Genomic DNA, 21,574 nt, shown 5'->3' with positions numbered 1-21,574 from the left:
GTCTGTCTTAGCGGAAAGAATCTGAATTTGCTACATAAGAAGTTTGAGAGTTGCGTCAGGACCATCAAAAGCTTGACTTCCTCTTCCCAGTATCTTTATCAATGCAAAATCCTTAATGCATTTCTTTTCCTGCTATGGATAATTTGTGATACACTGAATACACAAAATGTAATTAATGGAAATGACACAGATCTGTTTGTCAGAGGTAAAACCATGAAGTTTCAAAAGAAAGTACTGTCAGCGTTTTTGAGTATTATGTAATCTGTAATTTGTATATAGCTAGGGTTAAAAGCAGCCTAATTCTGGGCATTTAGTGTGTGTGTGTGTGTGTGTGTGTGTGTGTGTGTGTGTGTTACTGGAAATGAAGAGTAAGGGGGTAGTATCTGTCCTGTATTTGATTTCTCAGATTAAAATGTTCCCACATCAAATGGCCGTGGGTTTACCCTGAGTATTAGCTCTGAGGTTGGGCATAAATAACTGTGTATTTCTGCCTTCTGATTCATGCCTGGAGCTTTCTAATCCTATGGCCTAAAGGTCTCAAAACAGATAAAACTGAAATGAATGTCTAAAATTCCTGGGGGCTCTCACCAGCTATTTTGGAAATAAATATAGCTTCCTGCAGGCGAGCTTCCATTTGTCCAGAATTACCTAGCTAAAGTGGAAGCTGCCCACACAATTACACTCTAGTTAAAGTATTTTGAGCTCCACCCACCCTCTGCCCAATTTTAGCATGGTGTGATGGAGGCAAGCAGGCCATGGGCACCCATGTGGAAATGTCACCAGTTGACTGAACGCCTGGCCTCTTTGCAGGTGGGGCCTGCCTGCTGGCCACGAGCTCCCTACCAGAGTAAATACGCAGATTACTTATCAAAATCCTTTCGTACAAGCTCTCACGCTTAAAGCTAATAAAAGTAGGACAGACCTCTTCATTTTACAGAATAGGAAACAGGCTCAGGGAGGCTAGCGTGTGGGAAACTTGAGTGTCCTGATTACCAGTCCAGTGTTCTAGGAGTCTCAGTTCTCAGCATTGGGATCATCTGGGGGAACTTTGAGAAAAAGCAGATGCCCAACCCAACCCCAGCTTCTCAAGGGGTGAAACCTTGTGTTTTTTAAAAAAGCACCACAAATTCAGAGAAACAGCCAAGGTTGTGAACCCTTAGCCTAATATGTGCTTCATTAAAACACCCAAGAAAAATAATGGGAAAATGAACTGAAGTGGAAGGAAAGAAACCTAGTTTGTCCAATGCAGGAATAAAGTCCATTAGAGCCAAATGACTGTGTTGCATATTGTATCTTATATGAAGGTACCCTCTGGAGTTGTGCAAAGGGGAGAGAATCCGCTAGGAAGAGATTCATTAGTAAGACCCCTAAGAAAACAGTAAGAACACAAGAGGGATCAAGACGACTCTCTCGGGGCTCTGGAAAGCAGATCCCCACCTAAATTGCCTGAACTCATGTGGGCTTCTACAGTGCTGGAGAATGAAACGATATACGGGGTATCCAGTGTGGCTCTCTGCAGGTGTAAAACCAAAGGGCCCCATTTAAGACACTGTCATTCTGTTGGGGTGATCGTCTTCTCTCTTCTCCCGTCCATGTTCCATCTCTAAGCAGGGCTGATGCAGATATCCTAGTGGTGAGGAGTTATGAGTCGGAACAGCTGGTTCTGGTCGCAGCTCTCTCATTACCTGCCGTGTGATCCCCTCAGCTGAACTGACCTTCAGTTTTCTTATCCTTGAAATGGGGAGTCTAATTCTTGCTCTCCTTGCCTTGCATGCAGGATGCACTGTAATGACACGCTCATACGTATATACGAGTGGGGTGCAATGCGTTGCAGCTATTACTCTAATAACACCCACCACGAGATTCATTGGTGCCGAATAGTGCATTCTGTTAGTCCCGTATATCCTTAACTCTTCCATGTCCTGGAGGCCTAATCTCGTGTCTGTCCCTGCTGTGAGAATGTTCGGAAAGCACTGGGTTCCTTCCTTTTAAGTATCCAAACCAGAACACTCTGGAGAGTTGAAGTACGGAGAGGGAGCCAGGCGAGTCCGCTCGTGACAAGAGATTAGGAGAATGAGGCTGGCAGTAGATCAGACTGATTCAGGCCTGAGACAAAGTCCTGAGGGCTGGGGAGAGCGGCCAGGCTCCAGGCTTGTGCTGTCCAATACAGTAGCCATTGGCCACATGTGGCTATTTAATTTAATTACAATGAAATAAAATTTGAAATTCAGTTCCTTGGCCACACTAGTCACATTTCTAATGCTCAACAGCTACGGGTGGGGAGCGGCTGCCATATTGGCCCGTGCTGATAGAGAACGTGCTCACTGCTGTAGAAAGTTCTGTCGACAGCTCTGTTCTAGGCCTTCTGAGCAGTCGACAGAGGTTGACCGTTTCTGTTCTGTGGCCGGATTTCAGTATGAGAACAGCATTTGCGCCGGAAGGCCCGGGAAAGCTCGGATATGTCTGTATTCTTTCTGGCCTGCCCCACCCCCTCCCTCTGATTCAGCCTGGAGACTGGGAGACACTGATGGGAGCAGCTCTCTAGGTAAAGCTGGAGTAGGGAAGTGCTGGATGGGACCTACTCGTGGTAGCAAGGAGAGTGAGGCCCTTCCTTGGACCCTTGGGAACAGCCAGGAGGAAATGGAAAGCATATGTAAACCTGATGAAAACCACTGAGAGCCTTCCTTCACCACCAGCCCTCTAGACACTCCAGCCGTCGCTGCCAAGTGCTGACCCACCCATCAGCCTTTCAGGACCCACCCATCAAGGCCGGCTGGGAAGAGAAGCCCCGGAAAATCAAAGAGGTTATCTGGGCAGGGCCCTGGAGCCCACGTAGCCCACCCCACCCCCTTCTTGGGAACGGACCTAGGCCAATTTGGTCAGGCACGGCACTCGTGTCTTCTCTGGACAGTGACTAGCAGCCACGAGAGAGAGCCCCAGGTGGTGATGTTGGCTCTTCCCCCAAACCCCATGTCCTGGCTGAACTGAGGCAAGCTTCAAGCAAAATTCTGCCATGCGTCCACTTTTAGACAGAATTTCTTTAGCCACCCAGGCATAAAACCTTGACGACATAATCCTGATGAAGTTCCAGCTCCCCATCCTTTTTGGTTTCTGAGGCACGATGCTGGACCCCCAGCAGGCTCGGTGCCATCAGAAATCCCCTCTGCCGTTGGCCAGAAACTGACTCGGGGTCAAGCCTCAGTTGCTGTCCCAATGGTATAGGTCTTAGGGCCTGGCTGGATTCTCATTCCCTAATCGTTCCAGGTGTGTGGGGGGAGTGGGGGATGGGGCTGGGGCTGTCTCTGAACCATTTTAGCCCAATCACACGTCTTGACTGTCTTTGATGAGAGTTGTTTCTAACATGCATTATGCAAATTAACAAGTCACTAATTTCAGCAATAAAAAACAAATTCTGATATTCAATATGCTAATTAACACATCACTGGTTGTTGGTGGAGGTATCGATTGCAGAAGGATTTGCAGCTGCCCCTGGAGTTGGCAAGCCCTGCTATAATTCCAGTAGACCCCCCTCAGATTCTGCATTCAAGCAGCATGACCACCTAACAGATACGGCATGTCACCCTGATCACTATAAAGTACTTCAGTACAAATGAGAGAAGGCGTAGCATGCTTCCATTATAATAGGGAAACTGAGGCACAGTGAATTCAATTAACTTTAAATCACACAAAGAAACAGAAATGCATAGATCCCCACTGCTCTGAATCCGGGACCTATTCCTCCCCACCCCCAGTCCCAACCCCAGCCTGTGTTCCCTCAAACAGGGTGGGGGTGTGTGTGCGTGACCCACATACTCTTGATTATCCTCTTGTGATAGCCTCCGCTAGTCTCTGCTGGCTCCCACTCTTCTGGTCGTAAGTTCACGTAGTAGGGGTACCTTTCAAGATGGCAGTTTGTCTCTAACTCTTTGGGAGACTGAATCTGGTGGACTGAATCTAGGATAATGCAATGCTTTTTTCTCCATAAGCCTCCTGCTTATTTAAACAATTATCATATGATGTTTGCTTAATTTAACCTTGTAATTATTTAAACAATTGTCATATGATATTTATTTAATCTAACCTTAAATTCCAAATCAACTAGGGATAGGAAGCTTTTTGAAAGGTGACTTTTGAAAAGTCACTTTCTTATTTTCTTGTGTCTCTAAGGCTCAGTGGAGTGCCTGGCACTTACATGAGAGTAATAAGGAGTGGATAAAAGGAATATGACTAATATTATCAGATCCAGGGTACAGGGTTAGAGCTTCTCCCAATGGCAGTTCATAGAAGGGAAGACTATTTATTACTCATAAAATAGGCCCACATTTTTACAACCCTTACCATGTGCCAGGCTCTACTCTAAGCACTTTATATATATTCATTTCATCTTTATACAAATGCTGTGCTACGATCCCCATTTTACAGATAAGGAAACTGAGGAGCAGAGAAGTTAAATGACTTTCCCAAGATCACATAGCCCGGGAATGAGGGAATCAGGATTTGAACTCAGACACTCTGGCTCCAAATCATGGGTCCTTTCCCTTACAATACCGTAGTAGGAAGAAAATGGAATTTTTACACCCACCACACACCCTACCCAAAAATAACACATAAGGCAGTTTCAAATGATCCTGTGCCAGTCAAGTGGCTAAAAGGCAATCAGTCATCAAGCTGGGACTCATCAGTGAATCTGGGCCATCATTCAGGCAAGGAGAGCCATGGGCATCAGTGGGAGGAGAGAGAAGTTTTACTCTCGCAGCCATTTCCTGGAGATGTATGTATGAGTGTGTGGGTGGGTGGGTGGGGAGGGATCGCTAGGGAACAGAGGTGAGAGAAGAGGGAGAAGGATGAGAAGCAGGGGAAGAGAAACCTTACAGAAGATGAACCCGCTCTTCCCCCTTAGTCCCAGGGCAGCCCCAGGAACAGAAGTGCGCCCATAGGACCTTGTGTCAGAGAACAGCGACGCCCGGGGCCTGTGGTCACCTGATTGTCACCATGCAGGGGTGTAGGCCCAGGGCGCCAGAACTGGAAAGGCTTATGGAGGATCCAGAAGGAGAGCAAATGGGAGGGAGGAGCAAGATGGCAGAGGAGTAGGAGACCTAAATTTTGTCTGGTCCCAGGAATTCAGCTACAATTGTCTTTCAGACAAGACTAAGATGGAATATCGGAGAAGCAGGAAGAGACAAGACTGCTGGGCTGGAAGAGGAGCAGGAGAAACACAGGAGAGAGAAATCTTATCCCACTTGACAAGAAACATGGAACTTGATAGTTTAATGGTTCATACAGGTGCTGTGCTTTTATTAAAGAACTCTTCACCCCTAAAGAGCTCTTCCTTGGTTCAGGGAAGCCTCTGTCTCCCATATCTCATTTGCCGGTTATCTCCCTTCTACTGAAAACGGTCAGACTCAGTTTACAGGAGCCCTTGGGCTCCTGCCGTCTTCTTGCTCACTCAGGCTGCAGCATTTGCTGTGGTTTGATCGCAAGCCCCTGCTTTGGGTATGGTTAGGAAACATCAGGTAGTGGAGCCAGGCTTCAGACGTGGGGGGAGGCAGCACTTTCATCTCGAATCTTCGAGGCCTGATGGCAATGGAAGAAAATCCCTGGAAACGTCCCCACGGGAGGGCTGGAATGAAGTGACTGCAAGCATCCAGGGCGGGGGTGCTAAATTTTATAAGGCGGTGGTACAGAGTTTTCCACTCCAGAGTAATAGGTGTTGACAGGAGGGAGTCCTTGTTCCCAGCATCTTGCCTCAGGCACAATGACAAATGGACATTCATCAAGGTTCAGTCCTTGGCACCCTGAGCTGGTAATATCAACGTCCTGCTGGATGGAGTTTCCCCACTGACATCCACAGGAGAAAGCACTTTTGAGTGGTTTTCTCAGAGTGATGTTTTTAAGTCATCTTGTTTTTTGAAAAAATTTTTTTTAATTTATAAAAGCAATTCTCTAGGACAGAGACCATGTTTGTGTTCTGCCCATCGTTGAATTGTTAGTGATGCCTAGCATGTAATAAGTGCTTGACTATTAGTTCAATTAAATTAACTAATTTAAATGATTTATGAACTAAATTAGTTAACCCATTTAAGGGGAAGATGGAGCAGTATAAAAAAGGAAATTAAAACCACGAATAATTCTACCCACAGAGATATCCTATCAGTATGTTGATGAATTTGTTTCTGGTCTTTTTTTTTCCACGTAAATTGAGATCATACTTTAGGATGAATTTTATATTCTGTTTTTAAGTTCATGTTATATCGTGAGAAATGTCCAAGATCGTTCATTTCCCAAAACATCACTTTTAATGACTGTGCGACCCTCCAGCGTGTGGGTGTAACAGTTTATCCACTCCTGTGTTGGGTATTCAGAATGCCTTCCAGTTCTCAATTGTGACTCAAAACAATAAATGACCATTGCATTCATTGGGATCCTTCTAGATGACAGGAACTGCACCTGACACCAGGGGACAGAGGCGTAGGAAAGTTCTAAGTTAACGCCTGCAGTTCAAGAGGCAATCATAGACGAATCTGGAAGGGTAGGAACAGCCAGGATGGTGGGGAAGAGCCAGAACTGAGCAATTCTTGGACTCCAAGGCAGAGGGAGACTGTCGGGAAGGAGAAAGTGGATGAGTGGATAAGATGTCAAAGGCGGCGGAGAAGTGCTGGCTCTTATTTACAAACTATCCTGTGGCCCCTGGGTCACCCTCTACTTCCTCTGATGGGAGCCCTGCCCCCTCCTGCCGCAGGGACTTTGCACATGCCATCCTTGCTGCCTGGATGACATCCACTGACTTATGGTCCCTGTCTTTCAGCTCTTAGTTCACTCTCACATCCCTTCACCGCCTTCCCTGACTCGGCTGCTTCCCTCTATTATACACCCACAATGGATGCTCTTCTTTGTACACATTTGCTATTCATTTCTATAATCCTTGATTACCGCATGCCTCCTCCACTGGAGCCTCGCAGATAATAAAAATATGTTGAATGAATGAGTGAAGGGGCAGGGCTGAAAGATGTGCCTTTTCTTTGTAAAGATATGATAGATGCGAGCCCAGAGAAATAGAGAAGAAAACAAAAGAAAAGGCAAAGAGCTTAGCCTCCCCAGCCCTCACCCATGCCCCAGGAGAAGCGCTTTCTCTGAAGGCACCTCGATACAGACAGAGCAAGGCGGGCTGGCCCACGTCAGGCAGGGCCAGGAATCAAACCCATGAACTTGGCAATCAGCAGCCCCCGCACCGCTCCTCTGACATGGAGCAAAAATGAAAAGGAAGGTAGGTGGTGGGCACCTCTTCTTGTCTCCCTGCTGCCTGTTTCCTTACTATCGAGATTAGAAGGGGCAAAAGGGTGTCTTTGGAAGGCTCTCCAAGCATGGCAGGCAGCCGAGGGGTTAGCCGGCAGACGAGGGAGATCTGTTCGTGCTGCAGATAAAATGACTGAGGATTCAGGGACCTGTCTGGTGGCGATACCGTCAGCCATGGAAGAATCCATTTCTAACAGCTCCTTCTTATACATTATTCATGAAAACAGGAAGACAGAGCCGATAACATCAGAATGATGCCGCTGTCCAGCAAATCTAATGACTGTAGCTTAAGGGCATTTTAACTAGCATGGAAAAAAATTATTGTTGCCAATTTGAGGTCCGGGAGCCTCAGAGAGCTAACTCAAGCTGCAAGAGCTGGTGTGAGTTTCCTATTTGGAAAAAGGCGTGGCCTACCACTGGCAACATCTGTTTCTTTGTGGTTGTCTGGGGCCTCCCTACCCTCTCATTTCTCAGTTTCTAATGGAGAAATTAATGCTGCTCTAGCTAAATAGCCTTAGGTTTTCAAATCAGTCCCTGTTTTCATATCCGCCAGTCAAAAGGCAGGGACCAGCAACAGGACTTTGTGGAGGGCTTCGTGGGATTTCAACATAAATTATTAGCCTCTAATCTGTTCAAGCCTAAGGGATGAGAGCTTTTTAAACAGTGAGAGGATTCTGCTGTTGCTGAGATCTGATTTTTGTGCCCAGTTTCTGATTCATTACAACTACAAGATTCATTCCATCCTAAACCCCGTTCAACTTGCTGTCAAATAAGCCAGGAGGTTGGTTTGTTGAAAGGGGAGAGAGAAAATTGGGAGGGCAGGTCAGGTCAGTTATCCAAGAGGCAGAGGCTAGGAGAAGCAGAAGGCAGCTCACTGCGATTCTTAATTTGCCTCTTATTTTCTGTCCTTCACCTAGAATGTTCTGGCTTCCTGAACATCGGATGATGCATTCAGTTACATCCATTCATTCATTCCCCACAAACAATTATTGAGGGCGTACTGCTTGTCGAGGGTACTTGCAAACGATTTGCAACACTAAAAAATAAACCAGGCTTTGATACCTGCCTTCATGCAGTTTAACTTCTGCAGGCAGACGGAAGGAGACTGAAGCCTTTCATGAAACAGTGTCTCTCCAGGTGTGCTGGGAGAGGAAATGATTGTGGCAGGTCTTCAGATGATCAGGTTTTATCTGAATAATTGCATATTTTATTTTCATGTGTATTATAGAAACAGAACTAGCCCTTCCACCCTGTCATTTCACAGACACTTGCTTGGGGGGCTGGTGAAGCTGATTTTAAGAAATAATTATTAATAGACCAAGTGGTATTGTGATATGCAAAATCACAAAGTTGGTTCATAATAGTACGTAGTGATAGTAGTAGCCACCAGTAGTTAAGATTGCTTAGTATGGACCAGGTACTTTTGGTAAATGTTTTACAAATATTTTTCTTGTATAATCTCCACTCCTCATTCCTGAAGAAAAACTACAGTGGTTTGATCCCATGTCCATCTGCACTCAAGATTATAAGCTGCATGAAGGCAGGCACGAAAGCCTGGCTCATGATTTAGTTTGCAAATAGTTTGCAAAAAGTACCCTTGACAAGTCATATACTCTCTATAATTACTTGTGGGATAAGTGGATAAGTGGATGTAATTGAACGCATCAACCAGTGTTTAAGAAGCCAGAACATACCACATGAAGGACAGAAAACAGCAGGCCTCTCACTGGCTGCTCTCTTTCCTGCTCTTCAAAGGATGTGGGATAGGCTGGCATCCTCCCTGGGGCTGCCTGGTGTCACTCAGAGCCAGGTCCCAGGGTGGGGAGGGTGGATGCAGGGAGCCCATTTTCTGCCTAAGTACTATCTCATCAACCAGTCCAGCTGTATTGATAACAAGCCAGTTGCTGCATTTCAATCTCCATCTGGTTCCTGGTCTGGTTTGGTTAAGATTCTGGAGGGGAGGAGGCATATGATTAATTCACAGCAATAACCATTCACCTTCACCACAACCTCATGCATCATTATCATCTCCATTTGCATTGGGGGAACAGGCTCAAAGAGCTCACAGAACTTGCTGGAGGTCACAGCTAGTGAATGGCAAAGCCAGGATTCAAACAGATGTCCTCTCTCACATCTTTAAAAAAATTCATATTTCAGGTAGACGAGCCGGCCTTCTTCAAAAATCTCTAACATGCTCTTATAATATAACCGTTTGAAATCACAAAGTTTAAAGAAATACTCTCTCTGCATAGATTTTGATGTGTAAAGTCTGACGAAATGAAATAACCATGTGAATGATTAAATTATAATTATGACAGAGGAGTGGCTGCCCATTTGGAAAGACTTAAACATTTTATAGAAACTCAGTGTTCACACTGGCCAATTTTTTCCCCTTGATTCTTCTCTGAATTCCAATGAATTTTTCATCAGCTTATTAATTAGCACAAATCATGGATTGTGCTATGTAATTAAGGTCTTATGTGTTCCTCCAGATCTTATATTTGAGTTAAATGTTAATTTTTCACAGAGAAAAATTAGGAATTTGACAACCGCCTTCCTTCCTGGCAATAGAATATACATGCTGCCTGTCAAAAAAGATTGAGTGCCTGAGTTTCCAAGATACGGAGTGATAGATTATTCAGCATGAAATTGCAAACTCATTTGCCCAAGATCACAATCAATTGCTGACAGCAGTTTTTTTCCCCCCAGAAATCCATTTGTGAAGAGCATTTGGTAGTCTAGTCACTGAATGTTAACTCATATGCCATGACTTGCCATTAGTCTTTGTAACTTTTCTTTAGTCCCTGTCTTGGTTTGCTTTGTTATAATTTCTAACCATCTCAGAGTCACCAAAAGAAATGAAGTTACATTTTCCATTTTTCCATGGTATTCTTACTATTAGTAATTCTAGTAGTTCTGACCACATGCTTTTGGGAGACAGTTCTCAGGGATCTCTTATATTGCCGTACATCCCATAAGCAGGGGTCCTGACTCTGTTCCAGATTATCTTTTCAGAGATGTTGGTTAGCAAAGATCCTTGAAGGATAGAGATAGTATCTCCCACTGAAGCAAAGAGCAATGCTTACTGCCCATGATAAAATATTTGGCTCCTTAAGCTCAGGGCTCAGCTCCTATAATACAACCCACTGTTCATGAGGGCATCATCTTTGCCTGGATCCATGAGAATCGGGCTCAGGAAACTGGCACAAATGCTGATACTCTGGCCGTTGCTATTGATGAGAGCAACAAAGTCCTTCATCCTTTGCCTCTGACCAGAATCTTGCGTCATCTGCCAACATTTACGAAAGGGTGGTGGGGTAACTTATGAGCTTACAAGTAGGGTGAATTCTCAAACCTTCCCAGTTCTTGGCATATACCAGGAACTGTTAAAAAAATGTGTGTGTGTGTATACACATATACACACAGAAATATTTATCTATTATATATGTGTTAAATATGTATGTATATTCTATATATTCTCACATAACAACCTTATGAATTATTACAATTATCCTTATTTTACAGATGAGGAAACTGACGCAGAGAGGTTACCCAAGTAGGCAGTGGATCTAGGGTTTGGACCAGGCAATGTGGTTCTGGTATCTGATCTCTGCTTCTTTGCTCTCCTCTCTTGGGCGGAAGACCCCAGAGCTTGCCTCAGCTGCTGAGATCCACTTTGAAAATAAAGTGTTGCTTGGTACATGTCCAGGAACAGACGGACCGGATGTTGGTGTTAATACTGCTCCTTCTAAAGTTCCAGGAAGTTCCCGCACATTCAGTTCACAAGTATTTATAGAGCACCAGTGTGTGCTGTTCCAGGGACTTCGGGAGCAGAGAAAAGAAAACTCTCTGGGTACTGCTTGTGTTGGAGTCCATGCTTCTGGTGCCCAGAGCGCTGGGGGTAGTGAGTAGTCCAGCCTGCGGGGGGGTGGGGGGGGGTGAGGATCCTTGTTCCCTCTTGTAGTTTCCACTGGAAATGCATTTAGGATGTCCTGCCTGAAGACCTTCCTCTGCCCTCATCAATTCCCCACAGGGCAATTCCTCCTTACCTTCTGCTTTCCAATACCACCATTAATAATGATAGGAAACAATGACGCTAACACGGACTTTCAGTAAATATGTATCCTGTGCTTACTTTAAGCCTGGTGCCATTATGGGCATTTGGGATATACAGTGAACTAAACTACGCCCTTGCCCTCCAGGAGCTGATATCTAGCTGGGGAGGTCGACAATAAGCAAATAGACAAATATATCCACCAGCTGTGGATAAGTTTGTGGAAGAAAAGCAAAGCAGAGTAAGGATAGGGCTCCCTGCTCAGTGGGGAGTCTGCTTCTCCCTCTGCCCCTCACACTGCTTGCACTCTCTCTCTCTCTCTCAAATAAATAAATAAACTCTTAAAAAAAAATCTGAGTGAGGATAGAGAGGGAGAGAACAGGAGGGCTACTTTAGCTGGTGGCAGTGGGGCTCTCTGAAGATGTGGCATTTGATCCAAGACCTTAGTGAAGGGATCATTCATTCCCGCATGACAGATATTTGCTGAGCGCCAACTCCATGCCAGGCACGGATGTAGGCTCTGGGGGCACTCTGGTGAACCAAAGACAGGTGTTCCAGTGAGGAGACAGAGGCAACAGACAGAAGAATAAGCCCTGGAGCCTGGCCCTGGTAGAAAGCACTGTGGGACCAAATAAAGCAGAAAGGCAGGTGGGGAGGTCTGGGACCTGGACAAGGGTGTGGCAAGCTGGGATCGGGCAGATCAAGGCAGGTCTTACCGAGGGTGACGTTTGAGCAAAGTTCCAAAGGAGGGACGGAACAAACCATGGGGATGACCGCAACAAGAGTGTCGCAGGGAGAAGGGACATCAGGGACAAAGGCGTGGAGGTGGGAGCCAGCCTGCTGTGCTGGATGAACAGCACCGAGACCCGTGTGGTCGGTGCAGAGAGGACTGGGGCGGGGGGTGGGGTGGGCGGCCGGCGGAGGAAGTCCCAGCTCCTAGTTTAGGACCTCGGCTCTCACTCTGTGCGAGGTAGGAAGCAATCAGAAGGTTCTGGGCAGAGAGTGCCACTGCCTGGCTCATCAGGTAACAATAACGGTCACCCTGGGATAGCTGCCGCTTATTAGTGCTTCCGAGGCCGATCACTATGGGTGTCATCCCGGAGAATCCGGGTAAGTGTCAGGTAAGCATCACCAGTGTGGGATTCTTGTATTTAATCCCAGCTGGGCCCTCAACAGAGCTCAGCGACCCTTTGGCCTGTGGGCCCTCATCTTTTCCCTGCCTTCCTCTCTCCAGGGAGAAGCCTGACTCGACCCCACTCTTCTTTCCTGCATCATGGGCCCAGCCCCATACCTATAAACTTACTGCACCTTCAACCTCGGGCACCTAGGAACCCCTTCTTGAGAGCCTGAGTCCGGGCCGGCGGGCACAGGGGGTCCCAGCCAGAGCCACTGTGTTGTCGGCCATGTGTCTGGGTTCACACCAACGGGTATGAGGGGAAGGCCGTGTACTCCTCAAGGCCCCCCCCGATTTCTCTCCTCCTCCTCACAGCCATGATTCTGAAGCCCAAGGCCTACTTGCTGCTGAGGAGCTCTGGCCTCCTCCCTCCTCACCCCACCGAGATGGGCCTCACCCATCCTGCCAGTAAGTGGCTGGTAGCTAGGTCTTGGGGTGCGTTCACACTTTCTCCATCTGGACTGCTCCAAGGCCAGCGACACTGTCATGGCCACCTTCCTGGACCCCTCCCCACACAGCACGCAGCCAGCCCTTCTGACGGGCCCATGTGACGTTCAGTTCCGGAGCACCTTCTCATTCTGCAGGCACCGTCCCGTGGCTTCTTATCCTCGCAGACACTCAAAATTTTATTTCCAGCCCCAACTTACTTCCTAAATTTTAGTCCTTCCAGCTGTCTACATGACTTTCCAGCAGGATGTCCATGGATGCCTGGACTCTCAGGACTCAACCTGAGTCAATGTCCCTGCCTCCACCTACCCCCCCCAATTGTCCGTAGCTAATCCTTTGCCTGGCCTCTTTCACCGTCCCTCCTACTCAGTTATCCCGTTCTGCAGATCTTACCTACCTCAGAGTCTGCCACCCTCTTCCCGTTCTCACTGCCGATGCCCTGCTTGATTCTGTCGGTCACTGGCTCTCACCCGCACTATTACCAAGGCCTAGTTATCTCATAAAGGTCACCTGGGAAGTTTCTGAAATTGCAGATTCTGTCCCTGTCCCAGGAGCCTGATGTAGTCTGGCCTCAAGGTAGGATTCAGTCATCTGCATTTTTAATAAGCTCTCCAGCCCATCCCAGTAAGGGGGTCTCCAACTGCACTGTAGGAAACCACATCACTTAGCCTCTCCTTAGTCTTGTCCATTCTGCACATGATTAATTGCTACAGCTATGACTACCCACTATTTTTCAAACACTTATCATATCTCAAGACTGTGTTGAAGCTTCCAAATGCCCCACTAAACAATGCTTTGTTTTAACTACTAGTATGAGCCCCATTTTACCTTTGAGAAAACCGAGGCACAGAAAACTAAGTTAACTAGCCCAAGGGCACAGTCTCTCTGACTCAAAGCCAAGTTCTCAGCATTACATTTTACCACCTCCCTTGCTTCCCATGCTTCCCGTTCACCTATCCCGAATGACTTCTGTTTTCCAAATGCATCTTGCTGCTTTATGCCTCTGAGCCTTCGTCATGCTGTTCCTCTCTTTCAAACTGCCATCTGTACTATTTTCTATGGCTGTATAACAAATTACCACGAAGTTAGCAGCTGGGCACAATATGGCTGGTTCTTTGCTCAGGTTCCCACAAGCTAAAATCACAGTGTTAGCTGGGGCTGTGTTCTCATGTAGAGCTCAGGGTTCTCTTCCAAGCTCTTTCGTTGTTGGCAGAATTCAGTTTCTCCTCTTTCTCTGCTGGCTGTCAGCCAGGGGTTATTCTCAGCTCCTAAAGGCTGCCCACATTCTTTGCCATGTGTCCCCCTTCATCTCTAGAGCTAGCAGTTGAGAATCTCGCTCGGGATACATTCTTTTCATGCTTTAAATCTCCTTTGCCAGGACAAGCCTAGTCTCTTTTAAAAGTTGCCTGATTAGGTCAGGACCACCAAGGATAATTTCCAGATTTTAAAGTCAGCTGATTTGGGAATCTTCATTGCATCTGCAAAATCTCTTACAGCTGAACCTAAATCAGTGTTTGAATAACTGGAAGAAGGTGTGTGTACATTGGGGGCTGGGAACCTTGGGGGTCACCATAGACTTCTTCCTACCACATCATCTAATATATATACAACTGATGAATCACTGAATTCTACCCTTGAAACGAATAATATGCTAGATGTTAACTAACTTGAATTTAAATAAAATTGGGGTGGAAAACCACTTAGCTCAAGGATTATTGCCTTCCTCCATGCCTCTAGGCAGAGTTAAAGTCCCCCTCTGTGACCCCCACAGCATCCAACAAACACTCAACATTTGTCCAATGTAATATCATATTTGTTTACAGCTCCATTCTCCCCAAGCTGGGCTGTGAGTTACTTGAGGGCAGGGACCAAGCTTTAGCTATCTTTGTATCGCTCACTACCTGCTTGCTGCCTGAGAGTGAGGGATGTGTCTAAGCCAGCTCGACAGACAAGAAGAGCATTTAACTTCGAGTTGCATACCCGGCGGGAAAAAGGCTGTGGCCAGAGCCCCGGAAGTCCCGGGACACGCCAGCCGTAGCCGCCGGTGCTTCCAAAGCTTTCAGCAGAGAGTACCTAGTACCCGAGAACCAGCACCACCGTGACGGTGAGGCGGATGAGCCACTAGGTGTCACCCCCGATTCAATAAAGAGAGACCGGGTCCTTAAGGAGGGCCTTTTATGCCTTCCTTGTGAAGGGAGCTGGTGACTTGGTCCCACCCCTTGTTTTCTTCTGGGTCACACTCCAAACCATCCTCTGTTCTTCAGCTCCCCTCACTGCCACAGTCTGGGTCTAAAATAGGACAGACAACCGCTCAGGGGTTACAGGGCTGGGGCCACCTGACCATCGCATCCGGCCTCCCGATTCTGTAGATGAGCAAGCAGAGTGGGGGGCTGGTGAGGCGGGAACAGAGCCCGGCTTCGGCCCCCACGTGGGTCCCGCGCGCCTCTCCCTTACCTTCGGGCAACCTCCCGGAGGCGGTCCCCCAGGACCCCCAGGACCAGTTCCAGGCGCTCAGGCCCCACTCGGTCCCCTTTCCCACGCGGAGATCCAGCCCGAGGGTCTCCGGCCCCTGCGCTTCACAACCCGGGGAGGGGAAGGGAACGTGGTCAAAAGAGGGTCCTGCGGGTCCTTTAATACCTGCCATTTCTGATCGTTTCAAGCAATCTCTTCATTCTTTGGACTTCAGGGATGGGAGTGGGGCGCACCCCAGCTTTCTGGGACCAGGGCGATCAGTAACTGCAGGGAACCGCGGTCCTTCCCCTTGAGCCGGGGGAAGTTTGGGGCTGTAAAGGCGGGGGACGAAAAAGATCTGTGAAGAACACCTCCTCGACGGGACTTGGAGTGGGTTTTTCTTCCCCTCTACCCTTCCCCCTGGAAGAAGTTGGTGTTCACTCCCAGGTCCGGGACGGACCGCGGACCCGCGCGCCGCGCGTGCGGACGCCTCTTCCTTCACCCCCGGCAGAGGGCGCCCTCCCCCCGCACCCGCTCCCCGCCGGGCAAACGCGCTCTGCTCCCCACCCAGCTCAGCCCCGGGCCCCGCCGCGCCCAGGCCGGGCTCCTAAGCCCGGGCGCGGGGATAATCTCACAGTCATTTCAGTCTGACTTTGGGCACAGCCTTTGATTGTCCTGTTCCTTTTGTCCCCAACTGATTTACTGTTCATTTTTATTTTAAGTGAATATTGAAAATCATTCGCATTTCCTGGAGTACTGGGTAAGAAAGGTTATGTGGCTGGATAGGAATTGAGCTCAGGAAGCTGACTCAGGATCCACACTCCCACCAGGGCTCACCCATAGAGTGAATAATCTTATGTATCAATACAATAATTTCCTTACAACTTGCAAAGGGTTTTCCCATGTACAGCTTGACTGATTTTGTCGGTGAATCTCTTTCCTCTTTGCCTGAAAAGGTTGATTCATTTGTTTATTTCTCAACCAGGATTTTATTGAGCACTGAAGTGCTTCAGGTGTCAGGGTGAGGAAGACAGGCTTGGGTCCTGATTTTGGTGGAGCTAGTGCTCTAGTAGAGGAGACATATTGAACAAAGAAGTGCAGGAAACATGAATTTGTTGTAAAGGGGATGTATGCTACAAAGAAGCAGCAGAGGCTGCTGGGAGAGGGGCCAGCCTGGAGTCAGCCAATGTCCTCACCTGAATCTTAGCCACAGCTTTCCTCCAAGTTCACCCTGATGCTGAATTCCCTTCTCTTCCTGCTGTAAATGGATGCAAATCAGGACCCCCCAGGAGTGCATGAGTCAGTGTTTTCAAGGCTGCATGTCCCCAGGTGAGGTAAACAGAGTCAGTCTTCCTGGAGTCGCCTCCCTACTCATTTACACTCCTGGGATGAATGCGCTTGGCAAGGCATTAACTATTGTGCATGATGAAATTCACATTGCAAATTTCTTCTGTGACCCGATGATTAACTAGGTCTGAAAACAAGAAAACAGTTCTGGGTACTGCATCCTCCTCCTCCGCTTCAGTGTTTACTGAGCACCTACTAGGTATAGGGCTGTGCATTCAGTGCCAAGGATCCAAAACAACACTAGAGACAAAAGGAGGAATATGCTAAAAGCTGAGGGGTGGTACAGAATCATGGCCCTCAGAGTTTGGGATTTTATCAACAGCTGAAAAAGAGAGCTCTCTTAGTTACAAGGTTAAAAGAGGTCTAAGATAACAGTGTCTTAAATAAGATTAAAAAAAAAAAAAAAGTTTCTCTCTACCAGGAAAGGTAGGTGCTGGAGGTAGGCGCTCCTGGGTTGATAAGGATGCTCTGCTCCAAGAAGGCCTCAGGGACGCAGAGACTCTTTCTGCCTTATTTCTCTGCTGTGTTTGACCTCTATTCTTAAGGTCATGGTCCTCTCAAGGTCCAAAATGGTTGCCCCGGTTCCAGTCATCACTTCCAGTAGGAAGGAGGAAAAGATAAGAGAGGCAGAGGGTAGGGAATGGGTCATTTACAAAGAAGGCTCCCAGGTTAAGACTCACGCACTTTACAAGTTATTGGACGGAACTTAGTCACATGGCCCTCACAGTTGCAGGGAAGGTGGATATGCAGTTCTTATTTTGCGGAGCTGTGTGCCCAGCTAATAACTGGAAATTCTGTTACTGGCAGCCTTTGCCATCAAGCCTGACTTAGGGTGTCAACATCTAATTTTGCCAGTAAATATGAAATGCCCTGACAAATCTCCTTCTGCAATATATCACAAATCCACCCTCACTGCCACAGGCTTTTGTAATTTCTCACCTTGCATTAATCCAACAGCCTCTCTCTGTTGCCAGGGTGATCAGTCCAAGATGTAAATTTAATCATATCAGCCGTCTGCTTAAAATGTCTTGGTGGATCCCTATTGCCTTGAAAGAAAATGTAAACTCTTTAATAAGACCGAAAGCCCTGTTGTCCCACCGTTGTCTTCTGCAGCTGGATCTCTCACGACTTCCCCACGTGCACCCAACAGTCCGGGCATACTAGATAGAGGCAGTGGCCAGGATGTTCCCTTGCTACCTCCTCTTCTTGGAATAGTTTCTCCTCCAATCTTGGCATCTGGCCAGTTTCTACAGAACTTGGCTGAGGTTAATCCTCATTGGGAAACAAACCTTTGCCAAGTCTGTGTCCCACGCCTCTGACATCTCCTTCTCCCTCCTCCCCCACCCCTTACCTCCACGCACAAAGCCAGACCTATTCAAAGAACTGGATGCTGTTGCCTGGGTAACAGTGAGTACCAGCCAATGGTTGAAGCACCAGCCGCATTTGCAGTGGGGCTTCTGGTCGTGGATTTCTGGTTGGCACTGTTGGCCACACCCTCTCTCGAAAGACTCTCCCTCTCCTTGGTCATGCCTCTCCCCTGGCCCTCCGTGCCCTTTCTCTCTGTTTCTTCTTATTCTGCTCACCCTGAAATGTTGATGTGTCTAGAGATAGGGTTTTGGTCTTCTCTTCTTATTCCACAGACATTCCCCAAGATTCTTCATTCCCCTTTATGACTTCACGTGCCACCCATCGAGTTCTAAATCTCGATTTCCAAATTAGATTTCTCTTCAGAGCTTTGGACGTGAATGTCAAACTATCTACTGAAGACATGGATTAGGGAGGGGCGTTTCCCAAAAAGGAAGTGATGCAGCTTCACCCTCCCACCCCTAGCCCCACCCGCACCCCAAAGTATCGTTGCCTACTGCAGGCCAGGAGTCTGGAAGATGACCCTCTGCCTTTGCTTGCCCCTTGGTGCAGGGTGTGCTCCCCATCTAGAAAGGGCCACCAGCCAAGATTTTCCCTCTCAGCACATCTAGTCTCAGGGCTTCATGTAATTTCCCTCAAGAGCTCTCTTGGAGACAGAAACCTTCCTCCTCCTTTTTCCCCAAGGGAAGTGTGAAGCAACAGAATACTCAGGACAGAAGAGCTGTCAGCAAGTCAGGGACAGCTCCGGATAAAGGCATCCAGATGTCCCCCCGGGCTGCCACCTCCAGCAGGGCTCCTGCCACGGGAGAGCATTGGGTTTCAGGCTTTGAGGGAGGTCCTGCTGAGTGAAGGAGAGGCGAGGCTGAGCTTTCTGCAGCCTGTGATCTTCCCAGAAGAAAGAAGGGAGAAAGGGGAGACTTACACGCTGCTTTCTCCACACAGCCGCTGCCCTCTGAGTACTCCTTTAAATATGTAATTTGTAATTCAGGTCATTTTCCTGCTCATCATCTACCTCCAGCTTCCTGTACCTGGTCAGAATCCTTCCTCAAGCCTGCACGGTCCTCCTTCCTCCACCATCGTGTTCTGCCACAGTTGTCTGCCTTCCTTCCACTGCTTGAACACAGCAAGCTCTTTCTAGATGTAGACCTGCCCATTTGCAGTTTCCTCTTCCTGGAAGGCCCTCCCTGCGGCTCCCTATGGCTTGCTCCCGTTAGCTGTGGATCTCCGCTCCAGGCTCTCCTCCTAAGAGCAGCCTTCCCCGATGGCCTGGTCAACAGTGACTCTCCCACTCCTGGCCCCTAGCCACCCCCTGTCACATCTCCTCCATTATGTCCCTGGTAGGACTTGCACGCTCCGAAGTCATCTTGTTTATTTGCTTGTTTGCTGTTCCTAAGTGTATAACCTCCTTCCCCACCTTGCTCACTTTTGTAGTGACTACAAGGCTGCCTGGCCCCCGTATAGTGGGTGCTCTACAAATATGTGATAAATGAGTGGAAATAGGAAAGAAGGAGAACTATCACCAAACTCCACCAGACACTGTTATTCAATGAATTGTTGTTTGGTTTATCGAGGCCTTTTACTGACTTGGGTAAATATAATATGGCAACGAGGTTGGCATGTTCCATAACAGATAGGCCATAAATGCAAGTATTTACATCAACTCTTGGAACCCACACCTCATCCCACATACACCACATGCTCCGGGAATGAAAAATCAACTTTTCTTGAGAGAGTCTCCATATCTCACTTGCCTGAATCAGCTTCAAGGCAAACCTGCTGTCATGATTTGGGGCTGATTTGGGTTATATGGAAATTATCTCTAAGGGTGTAAAACTGTTGATGAATGCATCTGTGTCCTTTGTATAAGGCTCGTGTTCCTGCTGGGTATGTGGGTGTTCAATGGACATTTCTGAAACACTGCTGATAAACCCAGGTTTGACCAAAGGTTACCTCCAGAGAGGTTACCTTTCCTTCTTTCTTTCTGGCAGTTTTCTCTTTGTGATCGCAGAAGATCTCCCAAGCTATATGGGCAAGAAGCACTGGCTAGCTCACTGGTGCTGAGAGAAATTGGCCCCCATCATCCTCAAGACTTTACGTTGCATGTTGTAAAATTTAAAAACTCTCAGGGAAGTTTTCTTTTAAAAATATATCTGATTTCCCCCCCCCCCCTTCATTTTTCCCTTCCTACTATCTTCTCTCTCTCTCTCTTTTTTTTTTTAAACATATAATGTATTATTTGTTTCAGAGGTACAGGGGGATGGGTTAGCCTGGTGATGGGTATTAAAGAGGGCAATTGAATGGAGCACTGGGTGTTATATGCAAACAATGAATCATGGAACACTACCTCAAAAACTAATGATGTAATGTATGATGATTAACATAACATAATAAAATAAAAATTTAAAAAATATATCTGAAACAACCGAAATGTCCATTGACAGAGGAATGAATAAACAAAACATGGCATGTACTCCTAGAGGAATATTATTCGGCCTTTAAGAAGAATAAAGTTCTCACACACGCTATGGCGTGGGTAAACTTTGAAGACATTACACTAGGTAAAACAAGACAGATACAAAAGAATAAATATTGCACAATTCTGCTTATGTGAGATGCTCAGAATGGTCAAGTTCATAGAGACAGAAAGTAGAGAGTGGTTACCAGGGGCTGGGGGACAGTGGGAAATGGGAGCTTACTGTTGGATGTTGAGTTGGGGGTGATGGGAAGGCCTGGAGACCGATGCTGGTGCTGGGAGCCTAACAGCATGAATGTACTTAATGCTACGAAGCTGTAACTTTAAAATGGTTAAAATGGTAAATTTTATGTCATGTATATTTTACCACCACAAAAAAATGTATGTCAGAATGTGTTTTTCAATGTGTCTTTGACTTGTCTACTGTTACTCCAACAGATTTCAGAAATTGTACTTGAATTGCTTTTTATTTTATTTTTAAAAAGATTTTATTTATCTATCTTACAGAAAGAGTGAGAGACAGAGCAGGGAGGAGGAGGCAGAGGGAGAGAGAGAAGCTGAGCAGGGAGCCCGACATGGCACTCGATCCCAGGACCCTGGGATCATGACCTGAGCCGAAGGCAGACGCTTAACTGACTGAGCCACCCAGGCGCCCCTGGAACTGCTTTTTAAATATATGCTGTGAATTTGTTTACTTCAGAGGTCCAGTCGGTCCCAAAACAAGCTCAGGAAGAGGTATGTATGTGCACATGAATGTGTGTGTGTGTGTGTGTGTGTGTGTGTGTGTGTGTGTGTGTGTTGAGTATGAGGGGATCTAGGTCATAACCGTGTGTATAGAAAGAACCGAGGTGTTAGAAACTGAGGTGGAGAAGTCACCCAGCTGCTGGCTTCTCTCTTTGCTTCCCCTGAATAGAGATTTTGTAGAAAATGGTACATGTCCTATTTCACAAAATTCAAAGTCTAAGGCATA

The 21,574-nt window shown here is 47.1% G+C and overlaps 1 long non-coding RNA gene across 1 annotated transcript in view; it reads left to right on the top strand.

The window, feature by feature from the left end:
- LOC118524362 (uncharacterized) overlaps positions 1 to 21,574 on the top strand; it is a 63,732-nt gene that overhangs the window by 19,548 nt on the left and 22,610 nt on the right. Inside the window, exon 2 of the long non-coding RNA XR_004911588.2 lies at positions 21,112 to 21,339. This is a non-coding gene — a long non-coding RNA (uncharacterized LOC118524362). The remainder of the gene's footprint in view (positions 1 to 21,111; positions 21,340 to 21,574) is intronic.

The sequence above is a fragment of the Halichoerus grypus genome, chromosome 6 (genome assembly GCF_964656455.1).
Source record: "Halichoerus grypus chromosome 6, mHalGry1.hap1.1, whole genome shotgun sequence".
In the NCBI taxonomy this organism is placed as follows: Eukaryota; Metazoa; Chordata; class Mammalia; order Carnivora; family Phocidae; genus Halichoerus; species Halichoerus grypus.
The sequence above is the reverse complement of the archived record's forward strand: the minus strand, read 5'-3'. Positions and strand labels throughout refer to the sequence as shown.